The sequence below is a fragment of the Ochotona curzoniae genome, unplaced genomic scaffold (assembly GCF_017591425.1).
Source record: "Ochotona curzoniae isolate NIBS_2020 unplaced genomic scaffold, NIBS_Ocur_1.0 contig_2318, whole genome shotgun sequence".
Lineage (NCBI taxonomy): Eukaryota > Metazoa > Chordata > Mammalia > Lagomorpha > Ochotonidae > Ochotona > Ochotona curzoniae.
In genome coordinates, this window is record NW_024465419.1 from 5476085 (window position 1) to 5488853 (window position 12769).

The following is a 12769-nucleotide window of genomic DNA, read 5'->3' on the forward strand; positions in this document are numbered from 1 at the left end:
GAGAACTTGTGGACGATAAGCTAAGAGGATCTTAGAAAGTGGCAGCATCTGCGAAAAACCCCTGGCTCTCCAGATAAACCACTCGCAACAGCCATAAAAACATCGGCAGAGGAGCGGGACAGAGACATGACAACCCCAGACAGGATGAAGACCACCTCTCCAAGCTGTCTGCCACAGTCCAGACGCCAGGACGCAGACGGAGAGGCCAAGACCCTGATCTCGCGGGATCTTCTCGCCACAGTGGGCGGACGCCGGCCTCCCTCCAAAGCGTCGCGTTGTTTGGCTCCGGGGGCGGGGCTAGCCCGAGAGGGCGGAGCCAGGCGGGGGCGTCCCCGGGCCTTGTTGACTCGGGCGTCCTGGCGGGGCGGCCGACTCGGCCGCGGCGCTGTGCGCACGCGCAGTGCCGGCGGCGCCGGAGGCCGGGACGCTCGGGCGCTCCAGCCGCGGTCCGGGCCCCGCCCCTCCCCCCGGCCGCCGCGGCGGTGTTGTTGTGGTGGCGGCGGCCGGCTGCGGCGGAGCTCACCGGGGCTTGAGAGAGCCCGGGCCTGCGCGTCGCTGCGGTGGGCTGGACCGACCGCCCTGGCCCAGGTAATGCTCCTGTCCACGGGTTCGAGGTCGTGAGGGCTGGCGGGGCGCAGGGGAGCCGGGCGGGTGTTGTGGGGTCCCAGGGTCGGGGGACCGGGCGGTCAGGAATAGGGGGGACCCCGCAGTCGAGCAGCTGAGGGCCAGGTTGGAAGGTCCTCAGTCGGGGGACAGGACCGAGGAGTCAGGGAGTCGAAGGGGTTCCGGACGGGGCCTTGGGGTCGCGGACCGGGTTTAGGCAGGGGTGCAGGGGCGCAGGAACCGGGGCGCCCAGACCTCTGTTGGGTCCAGCAGCTTGGACCTGGGCTGTGCGACCACAGAGTCCCCGACGCTGGCGTCGTCAGGCCCCCGCGGGCCCCTCAGGGCCTCCTCAGATCCACACGGTGACTTAGTGTTGTTTTGGTTTTGACGGTAAAGAATGCAACCTACGTAGGCTCGGGGAAGCCTTGGGGGCTGGGAAGGCAATCAGGAGATCGGTGCAGGCGCTGATATTTTCTTTCCGACTCTTTCTGTTGTAAGCCTCTTTGCTCCTGTCTGTGCTTATGCGTTGCCTGTGGTATAAGCTTGGGGACCGCAGAGTAGAAACCGAGGGAGCAGTTTTGCAGATCCAAGATTGTGGTGTTAACTTACTTTGTTTTCGTAGTCCTCTTTTTAAAATCGAGAGACTGTAGCTATGTTTTTAACATTACACATCGAAGAAAGTCTACTTTTAGCAATAGGCTTTCACATTTCTTAATTATGAAAGTACTGCGTGCTTTTTAAGCAGGGGGAGAACATGAAGCAGGTAAACAATCAAGACTACTGCCCTCCCCCACTCCAGTGTTTCTCCTTGCTGACTCTCTGGCTAACCAATCTTTGCTCGCGCTGCTTAGCCAATCAGAACTTTTTCTGTGCATATAATGAGTATGCTTTAGAAATAAAACTCGGGCCGTATCGTTTTGTCAGCCAACAATAAATACGTCGCGGAGAGAGCCTACTTCCCTTGAAAACCGTTTCGCTATGTTTTCCTTGTTGCGGAACAGTTTTAGCTTTTAAAAGGGGCTGTAACGCAGTATCTTGAAAGGTTATGGCGGTGAAACTTTGAGAGTGTTCGCGGCCGTGCAGAACGTTTCATACTAAGCAGGTTGAGTAATATGTTTATACAGAGCTTATTGGTAGTTTACATGAAGCCGAATGACTTATAAAACAGGTTACTAAAATAGCTTACTTTTGTGTTTTCCAAAGTAAATTTAAATTCCATAAGGTCCATAAAAAACATTTAATTCTTAAACATGAAGTGGCAGAGGTGTGAAGGAGAGGGTAAAGTGGATAGTTACTTAGAAGTTTGTAAGCCTAAGGGGGAAAGAAAGTGCCATGGAATAGATATTTTGGTACTTAGATCACAGAGAATAGGCTGGAAGAGTGATACTGTGTTGCTTACTGTTAAGGAAGATTGGACGCCAGCAAAGGCTTCAAGTGTCCTGTGTGATGAAGAGCTGACTTCTTTGTTGATTTCATCACTGGCTTGTGTTTATTATAAATGTACTATGTGTTCATCTTGGTGCTAGCTTCCAGGGAAAACAGAACTGAGATAACCACAAATAGCAGCCTGATTCTAAACAAGATAAAACTTGCAACCAGGATAAAATGTGTAGCGTTTTAGTATTTGGGAGCTATGCTTAAAGGAAACAAAAATTATCCATGACTTCCTAGTTACTCTCTTGCTAATCATATGTTCTTGGTATTTTTCTTCTAACAACCTACGTGGTGTTCTCCCCATACTGTAGATTAGTAAGCAGAGTCTCTGAGAAATTTCTTACAGCTGCCCAGGATCCCAGCGCTTTTTCAGTGGTGATACTTGATTAAACTCAGGCACGCTTAATCAGAGAACCCTTGGGTTCCTGGCTCCCAGCAATGAAAATGATCTTATTTTTTTTTTAAAAAAATGTTCCTTATAAAATACAGGTCTAGACTCGTGTGCAGTGTAAATTGTCTAAGGGATAAACAGTGTGAGCCCAGGATGGTATCTTTTGATGAGATTTTTGGTGTAAATTAAAATATTAGGGCTGCTTGATCTTATGTTGTGCACCAAGAAAATGGAGGATTGTGTGGCTGTATGTACTGCTCATTCCTTGTATATTTAGGTACCATTGTAAATTGCTGCTTATTAAACACTTTGACGGATGACCTCATTTCGTTACGTACTACTATGAGGAATCTAACTGAAGTTCCTATATACTAGTATGCTGAAAAAGAATACAAAGAGAGCCCTGAAAAAGTGTAAAAATACCAGAATTTGCTTGTTTCACTTTCAGTATTTTAGTAGTCTCTTAAAAATATCTCATGGCACTTTAGAGTAAGTCATAATATTATGGTATAACATTCTCTTTTAGTTTTCCAGCAGATGTGACAACTATGTAGTTTAAGGAAATATTGCAAATACTGAAATGAAGAAGATGATTACTTAGAAACTTTCATGTAGGAAAAGACTCAAACAATGTTGGCAATTGTTAAGCGTGAAGTTGGGTTCAGATCTAAGAGTGTTTTATGTTAACCTTTGATTATTTCTTGGTTAGGGGTGTGAGTTTTGGGACAAAATGTTTTTATTGACTTTCTGTCTTTTGGGGGTGGGGTGGGGATGCGACTATAATGCTCTGAGTATGTATTTTCTCAGAAATTAATAATGGGCAGCTTGTTGGTGGTGGGAAGAAATAGGAAGTCTATTTTTGCAGTTTAACCTGAAAAAAAAGTCTTTTTTGGGGACCTGTCCTGAGTAGCTAGAAATAAGTACTTGGGTCCTGCATGTGATAACGTCGGTGTGATCACTGTAGTTTAAAAGCTGTTTGGCACCTAAAAACCAATTTGTGTTAAACAGCTGTTAGGAAATTACATAAAGGATCTGTTTTCTGGTAGTCTGTTTCTAAGGAGAAACTAAGGTCGAAGAGAGGGAAGAATAACCTGAGCCTCGATTCCCAAAATAGGCAGAGGGAGATTGGGAATTTTTTTCAGAGAATGGGTAATCAGTAAAGTGAAATGTGTGGATGGGTGTAAAGAAAAATCAAATTTTAAAAGTTATAGTTCTTTGAGATACTTAAGAAGTACCCAGTTCTGATTATTATTCTGTGTTAGTTGTGTCCTGCTGGGGGGTTGAGATGGAGCAATTAACATTTTTCAGTTACCTGTGAGTTCTCTAGACCTTTTATAATAATCACCTATTAGTACTATAAGTCAAGTCTAAAGTTACAAGGAGCTTTCCAGGAGCTGTAGTTTGTGAAGCACTTTGAAGAACTGTCTCTTCTGTGACTGTGTGCAAGCCAGCTGGTCCTTCTTGGCAGCCCTTGTTCATTCTCTCACTGTCTTAAGTTTAGGTGTTAGTTTGGGGTTAGTTCACATGTTCCTGTTTAAGCTGTGTTCTCACCTCTGGGGATTCCCAGGGAGACACACCCTTTCAAGTGCTTACTCCCTCTCTGTGGAAGCTATTTGGCCTCATTTTTTTCTTAAACTTGTTTTTGTATTCCTGGGTAAACACATCACCTTTGGGTATCACTTGGTTTTTTTGAATCAGTAAATCTGAAATTTAAATTTTTTATCTTTGTTAATTTATTTTTTTTCCTATTTCCTTTTTTATATTATTGACCTTAGCAATTATAGAAATTACAGATTTATGTATTTGAAAGGCAAACTCTTCAGATGCTTGTGATGTCTAAGGCTGAGCCAGGCCAAAGCTAGAAGTGGGACTCATTCGGGGTCTCCTGTGTGGGTGATAGAAACCCATCACCCATGTTGTCCTGGGCTGTGTAGTAGCAGCAAAGCTGGGACTCAGAACCTGGCACTCCAGTAAGGACACAAGTGTTCCTGATTCTGTCTCCTTTCTATTTCTCTAGCAGCCGTGTTTGCAATCAGACACATCTGTATTTTAGATTTTGCTATCCATTCATTGTTAATTATTGCTATTGATTGTCTTAAGGGAAATACAGTTCTGATCATGTTACTTGACTGGTGACAGACATACAAAGAAACCTCAGTACACTTATTGGGTACTTCCTGTGTCCACCATTCTTGTAAGTGCTTTGGTCTTGTTTTTTCATTTTTTTAAAGACTTATTTTGCACTTGAAAGTTACAGTTATGGATAGAGGAGGAGAGCTACAGTGAGAGTGAGCGAGAGTGAGAAAGATCTTCCATTCACTGATTGACTTCCCAAATGACTATGGACATAAAGGCCCAAGGACTTGGGCTATCCTCAGCTGCTTTTCCAGATCATTAGCTGGGATTAGAAGTGGAATAGCCGGAATGGGAACTGAAGGACATATGGGGTGCCACTGCCATAGTGAGAGGCTTAACCAGTTACACCATGGCACGAGCCCCTCATTGTGTCCTCATTATTATGTACTATTATCATTGCTTTACCCGATGAAGAAATTGCAGTTTCATGAGTTTGAAGCTGCTAGTGGGGTATAAGAGCTGAGATCTCAATGCTAAGCATGTGTTCTTTGCAAGTCTGTGGTATTCACTGCTATGCAGTTGCTGTGTGCTTGCTGATTGGCTCTGGAATAAAGTCCAGATATTTTCTATCTGTATTATTTGGCCTTAGTGCCCTTTAAAAATTTACTTTTTATATAGTCAGAGTTAAGTTTACATCCTTCCTGTTTTAGCATCTCCAGGAAGAATGTAAACCTAAGTTACGCTGTGCTTTCTGGTTTTTCATGCATTTTCATTTCTTCGAATTTTTTTCCTTTTTTCTTCCCTGGCATTGAAACCCAAGAGGCTGGCTTGTTGTATATTATGTTTCCTTCGAGAACTCCCACTTTCTAGCTTCCCTGTGTGTATTGGAATGGATTCTGCTTAACCTTGGGTTGGTACTCTTTCAGAATTTGTTTTTGCATACTCTAGAATTTATCATTGGATTGTATAACATTTAAAGGCAAAGAGCATGTTTTATTGTTCCTTAGAAAACAGGGATGATCAAGTGTGAAGATGATTCCTGGCAAACTGCTTGCTCTCATTGGCATCTGAGTTATGTTTGATTTCACCATTAGATTCTCAACACATGATTGCTTGTAGGAGTTAATTGAATATGTTTGTAATGCATCGGATTTTCTTGTTATATGTTGTCATATGTGTTCCATTTTGTAGATATTAGGTAGTTATGATACGTTTTTTGAAAAGTGATAAATTTTGTTGGTAACAAATTTTCTTGATAAATTTTCTTGATGCATAATTGAATTCTTGGTATTGTGTAAAAAATATCTAAAATTGACATTCTGATATATATATGTATATATATTTTTAATAATTTATGTATTTGGAAGAATGACAGGAAGAAAGAGAGAGACATCTTGTGTCTGTTCAGATTCTTCTTGGCCTTCCATCTGAGTATAGGATAGGGCACTTCTGGACCCTGCTTTCAGGCAAGGTGGATCAGTGAATTTTTTTTTCGACTAGCTGTTACACAGAAAGGTGGAGGCAGGTTAGAGTCCTGTATCGAGGTTCTGTTGGTAGGAAGGGAGTACACGATTCAGTGACTCACCTTGGGGAAGAAGAATTCTAGTTTTTGTATCCTGCCTTCGGGAAGAACAGGGAACTGCAGACAGCTGGCCAGGAACAGATCAGAACGGTGTTGTGCTTTTGAGGTCTCTGTGAAGTGTTGTTCTTCATTTCAAAGTAGTAAGCATACGAAAGCACCATCCTGGAGTGCTGCTTTCTGAACCCCGATGTGTGTTTCTTGATGCATTTTTCTAGTTTGATGATTATGGTTAAGCTGTTGGAGGGAAGAATGAGTACATGGAAAGACACATTCTAGAATCTGTAGTTGACATTTGAATTGGAAGTGTGGAGATGGCGGTGGTGATGAGTAGCAGTTTCTGTGACTGAGTTCTCTGCAAGATATATTGTTTTGCATAGATTTCTGCAGCTCAGTACTTCAAAGTAATATTTGATGTTTGGAAATTGGCCTCTGGGGCTGTGGTCTATGGTAGGGCTAGTTAGCACAGGAAACCTGTTCATGAGATGAGGTCTCTGTGTGTTATCAGGAAGAAAGGGCCACAGCCTATAATGCAGCATGTTTTATGTGGCCCTTAATTTTTGTGATATGAAATTAATGTATGTTCAAAGATTAGATTTAAACTACTGAAATAAATGAAGCTAAAACCCTTTGGCAGGGCTCTCTAATTCACACTTGCTCTTCAGGGTTTAGTAGGGTACTGGTTTTCAGCAGTTTCCTGTGAATTCTTTGAGACTTTCCTGCAAAAAGCAGCATAGTCATGCATCTTAAGAATATCAGAATTCTTGGGCTCGGCGTGGTGGCGCACGTGGTTAAGGTCCTCACCTTGCACGCCCGGGATCCCATATGGGCGCCGGTTCTAATCCTGGTGGTCCCGCTTCCCATCCAGCTCCCTGCCTGTGGCCTGGGAGAGCAGTTGAGGATGGCCCAAAGCTTTGGGACCCTGCACCCCATGTGGAAGACCCAGAAGAGGCTCCTGGCTTCGGATCGGCATAGCATCGGCCTTTGCGCTCACTTGGGGAGTGAATCATTGGACGGAAGATCTTCCTCTCTGTCTCTCCTTCTCTCTGTATATCTGCCTTTCCAATAAAAGTAAAAAATAAATCTTTAAAAAAAAAAGAATATCAGAATTCTTTAGAACAATAAGCAAATGGCAGGCTTTGAATTGTCAGGATCTTAGTGAATAACAAATGACTAAAGTGCCAGGGGAGATAGGTAAGCAAGTAATGCATGTTCTTTGAGTCCTTCAGACCAGGGGTTCTACAATACTGAGTGTCCTGTAGGCTCTGAATGGCTACTTCGTTCTGGAGCTGTTTTATTAGGTCTTTTCTAATAGCTTGTGTAAGATTTCTCTCTCAATAGATAGTGTGTTATAATAGAATGCTTTGTTTTTGTTATTTTAAAGCATTTTATTGTAAATATGTGTTTTGGCTTTTTTTCCTGCTAGGTCTAAAAACTATTTTGGGGGATTGCTGTGTATAGCTTCTGTTTGTATTTTGTGTTTGTGTTGTCTGAATCCTTATGATTTAGATTTTTGAAATCTGGTTTGTTCTGACCCATTTCTGTTAGGATTGTCTTTTGATCACTTGCACCTCACTGTGCATTGAACGTAACTAAAAAGTCATGTGCTTTGCTTTTCACTCATACATAGCAGTAGGAATCCATGTTAAAAATACTAGGAAAGTATGGAAAAAGAAGAAAAGAAACAGTCGAACAGGGATGTTACCACCCAGCGGGCAGTTAGACTCCTTTAATTTTGAGGGATCTTAATGAAGATACCGGTTAGAAAAATTCAGCTTGCTTTTTCTTTTTTTAGTTTAAAGATTTTTTTTTTTATTTTTATTATACAGACAGATTTACAGAAAGAAGGAAAGGCAGAGAAAAAGATCTTCCATCAGCTTGTTCACTTCCTAAATGGCTGCAATGGCCAGAGCTGAGCTGATCCAAAGCCAGGAGCCAGAAACTTCTTCTGGGTCTCGCATTCAAATGCAGGTCCCAAGGCCTTGGGCTGTCCTCCACTATTTTCCCAGGCCGTAAACAGGAAGCTAGATGTAAGTGGAGTAGCTGAGATACTGATGCCCATATGGGTCGTTGATTGTTGGAGGTAGAAGATTAGCCATTTCAGCCAATGCATCAGCCCCTCCCCCCAAATCCATCTTTATAATCCTTACTGACATGTGAGGTAAATAGATTTGATGGTTGAAGTGTGGACATGTGATGATTGTGTTTTCTCTGACTTGGAATCTTGTCTATTAAAAGTGGAGCTTTAGTGACCAAAGTTATGCTCAGGTCTGGTTTGATTCATGGGAGTTGGTCATGGCAGTTCCAGGTGTACTAGTGGATGCGTGTGTCTGTACACGTCTGTAGTAGCTGAAAAACAAATAGTGTAGAATTTTTGTTCTAATTGTGTATGCTTGTATCTGTGTAGTTCTTTACTAGGCCTGAAGCTGAGAAATGTAGTTCATAAAACAAACAGAAAAAACAGTGTGTTTTATAATATTAGAAGCATAATTTATTCTATTCTGTAACTTATTATTTTCAGGTCTCTTGTTTTCATTACAGTCACTTGAGGAGAGTAAATTTTAAAATTTCCAGTCAAACTTTATACTCATGTTAAGTTGGAATACATAAGGTGGTTATTACCATTTTGATTTCAAGAAAAGCATAGCAGTGGTGTGTAATGCTGTAACTTGAACTATAGCTTCATTCTAAAAGCGTTTATTTTTAGACCACTTTTCCCCTTCAACTATAGACATGTAGTGATCTGAACTTTGATTTTATTTTTCTCTTTCTCTGTGTAAGATTTGTTTAATTATTGGGGACAAGTTACAGAGAGAGAGAGAAAAGGAGAGACAGGTTTTCCACCTTCTGGTTCACTGCCAGCATTGACTCAGGCTGAAACCAGGAGCCATGAATTTCATCCAGGTGCCCCCTGTAGGTGACAGAGGCTCAGATACTTGGAGCCTTTTCTGCTGCTTCCCAGGCACATTAGCAGGAAATTGGACCAGAAGTAAAGCAGCCAGGACATCATTCATCATTCATCGCTGGTTTCGTAGGATGCCAGCATTGCAGGCAAGTTTCTCTTTTTACCTGCTTCACTGCAATACCATCCCCTTAACATTTATTCATGTGCAAAGCAGAGATTGGAAATGAAAAATTATAGTATTTCTGTGTTTATATAATAATACAAATATCTGTTGTAGCCACTCATATGATTGATTTGGCTCCAATGGAGGAAAATCACTGTGGCCTTAATGTAGTTGAACTGCTTCATTGTTTATAACAAACAGTAAGCTCTTTGTTGTTGTCAAACACTTGTTCAGTTATCATTGTGTATTTAATAATAACTGATTTATTGGCCTTTAGATAGTAGTTAATAAAGTGAACACAATTCACAATAATTGTGTTTAGTGGCCGTTGCAGTCCACAGCTCAAGAGGCACCTTTAACATAGACTGCAATATAGAGATGATGTTTTCTCTACTGCTTCAGGAAAAATCATGGTTTCTATGCTTCCTGGCAAAGTGAAGTCAAGATGAGACCCTAATATGTTGGTGCTGAACATTTTTGTTTAACTTTTCATTTTGCCAGATAGAAAGGCAAATATTGCACTTTTTTTGAGGGGGTGGTTACATGAATTAAGGGTCAGTGTGACTTCATTTTCTTGAATCTATTCTTTTTTGGTAAATAATTGTATTGGACTCCCTGGCGCACATGGGATTTGATTGGAGGTAAACCTGTAACTCAATGCCTATTTTGTCCCCTAAAGTTACTTGTTCTTCTTCCTTAGTTTCTCATCCTTGAAAATAATACGCTTAAATGGGATGCTGAAGACTTTTAGTGAGTTAACATGCTTAAAGTATTCTAAAGCTTAATACATAGGCTAAGTGCCTTATTAATGTTATACTAACAATAAAGGTGCTATTATTTTATAAATCATGGTCTAGTTTTTAGAGATTATGAGATCAGTTACTTGGCAGAGGGTGAGGGCCCTCATCCAGTAGCAATAACCATTTATAGCTGCCAAGGCAATGGTTCCACTGGCTAATCCTTCATCACCGAGTGCTGGCATCCCTTATGGGTGCCAGTTCCTGTCTCTACTGCTTCGTTTTTAACGCAGCTCCTGCTTGTGGTCTGAGAAAGCAGAGAAGAATGGTCCCTGGCCTTGGGACCTGTATTCATTTGGGAGGCCTGGGAAAAGTTCCTAGCTCTAGGCTCCTGGCTTTGGTTCAGGTCAGCTCTGGTCATTGCACCCATTTAGGGAGTGAACCAGCGGATGGAAGATCTTTGTCTTTCCTTCTTTCTATAATTGTGCCTTTCAATAAAATAAATCTTAAAAAAATTTTAATTATTTAAGTAGAGTTCAGACTTGGGACCTATGTTATCTCACGTACCTGTTTGGTAGGCAGCGAGTAAGGAATAAGATGGAAGAAAGATCCAGGAATAACAAGGAGAATGGTTATAGTACAGTCAGATAGGCTCTGGAACCACATTAGGCCCAGAAACGTTTATGTCTGTAAAATGAAACAAATGACTTAAATCATGGTTTCCCTAAAAGAAATGAGAGAATATTATAGTGAGAGGCCAAGGCATAGTTGTAAATTTATACTGTGTCTGCTGACCCCTGAGGTGTTCTTTATATTCAATTTCCATTAATGTTGTTCGTAGTGACTGAGTCATCAAGAAATGATTGAGTTACACTGGGTCTTTGCCAAGACTGGAACTAATGCAAAAGCAAGACTTTTTATTAATTTGCTTTTAAACTTTGGAGCTTAAAATGCATTTTTCAGTTATATAATATTAATTTATTTTACTTTAAGTGGTGCTAGATTAAAAAATATTTTACTAAATTTGGATATGTACATTTTTAAAATTTGATTCTTCAAAGCGAAGTAAATTGATACCCCAAGGTAAAGTTTATTGTTTAATAGTAAGGTAAGGCTTTGAGTTCAGAACTCATAAAAGATTTGATTCTTTTTCTTGCTGGTGCCTCAAAGCGTCTTAATAAAGGTCACTGTGTGCTTATTTCTTTAGTAACTTTTAGTGCCTTCTTTTCTAGGGAGCATTACTAAGATCAGTTTTTATTCTTACATGTTGTTGATTTTTTTTTTTTTTGGCTTTTCTATCTTTCCACTCTTTTTTCACTGATATCCCAAAAGTATTCACCTTCAGGGAATATCTCTTTGAAATATACTTTCTCTTGAGACCACCGTGGAATACTATTGCATTAAAGCTTTGGCAGTTATGAAACAGCTACCTATGTCCTGGTGGGGGCCAACAGCTAAAAGAGGTATGGACCATCTTACAATGGGCATTACTCAATTCTGAACTGGATTTACGCAATCAGTCAGAATGAGTCTGTGTGTCAACATACTGCTATCTAAAAAGTAAGGTCAGAAATTAGGAAAGAGTCCTTATTTAATTGCTCCCAGTGGTAGATTACAAATGCTGAAAACTTTTAGTGAAACTAGGTTCAAGGATTAAGGGTTGGTATCTTTTTTTTTTTTTAATTTCAAACCACATAGAATAATTGTCTAATTTGATAGGTACCATACAAAAGGAAGTAGTTTTATTTTCTGCACTGTTTCATTTAACACTTATTGAGTTTCAGAGTCTTTTAGGGTTCTTATTTATAATCATATTAAATGTCAGAGAGCCTTAGACTCTGCATGCATCAATTTTAAGGGAAAATTATGTCAAGTTTTGTTAAGGAATAGTAAGAGCATTTCTGTTGCCTGTATACTGGATGATATGTGGGAGAGTGGAGATGGATTTAGGCTGCAAATGTATATAGTCAGGAATGGATTGTTTCATTTCCTGTGGAGCAACATTTCGCTGAAGAGTAAAAGGTGAGTAAAATTGGAGTAGTGTGGTAGGTAAATAAGGATTCTCAGAGGACTGTTTCATAATGGCTGGAACTATAACCTTATATAGCAAAGGAAAACTATGTTTGCTAATGAGTAAGTTGGCAAATCAGCTTACTTCTAGATAGGAAGGTTATCCTGGATTATCCTGATGAGCCCAGTGTAATCACAAGGGTCCTAAAAATGGAAGACTGAGGCAGAGTGAGCAACCCAGGAAAGTGGGAAGTAAGGAGGGAGTCAGCCCTCCATTAATACCTTTAAATTTAAAAGGAAGGCCATAAGCCAAAGAAAGTAGATAGACACTGGACACCACGGTATAGGGATGCATGTTCTTTCTTAGAGATTCCTGAAAGGAGAAGTCTTGTGGACACCATAGTCTTTGCCTTCTGAGACATGTATGAAACTTTTGACCCAAGAAGCCTAAGGCTGTGTGGGCTTATGTGATGAAGTTTGAGTACTTTGTTAATAGCAGTATAGAAAATGGATATAAGTATAAATTGGCCTCCTTTGGAAAATGGTATTTTATGCAGTTTATTTATTTGAAAGAGTTACAGAGAGAAATATCTTCATCTCCTAGGAGAGAGAGATATCCATCGTCATTTGCTGGTTCGCTTCTCCAGTGATGACAGTAGTAAGGGGTTGGCCAGGTTGAGCCTCAGGAGCCTGGAACTCTGCCCAAGTCCCCACGTGAGTTCAGGGACCCAGGCACGTCTACTGTTGTTTTCCCAAGCAAGCCAGCAAGGGAACTGGATCAGAAGTTGAGCAACAAAGACTCAATCCAGCACCTAAGTTAAGTGGCAGCTTAACTTATTTGTACCACAGTGCTGGCCCCTGGAAAATGATT

The 12769-nt window shown here is 41.0% G+C and overlaps 1 protein-coding gene across 2 annotated transcripts in view; it reads left to right on the top strand.

Annotated features, from left to right (window-relative positions):
• The first annotated feature begins 434 nt into the window (after window positions 1–434).
• Window positions 435–12769, top strand: part of PCMTD1 (protein-L-isoaspartate (D-aspartate) O-methyltransferase domain containing 1) — a 69690-nt gene continuing 57355 nt past the window's right edge. For both annotated transcript variants that reach the window (XM_040972580.1, XM_040972585.1), the window contains exon 1: window positions 435–588. The gene's annotated coding sequence lies outside the window, so the exon portion shown is untranslated. The remainder of the gene's footprint in view (window positions 589–12769) is intronic.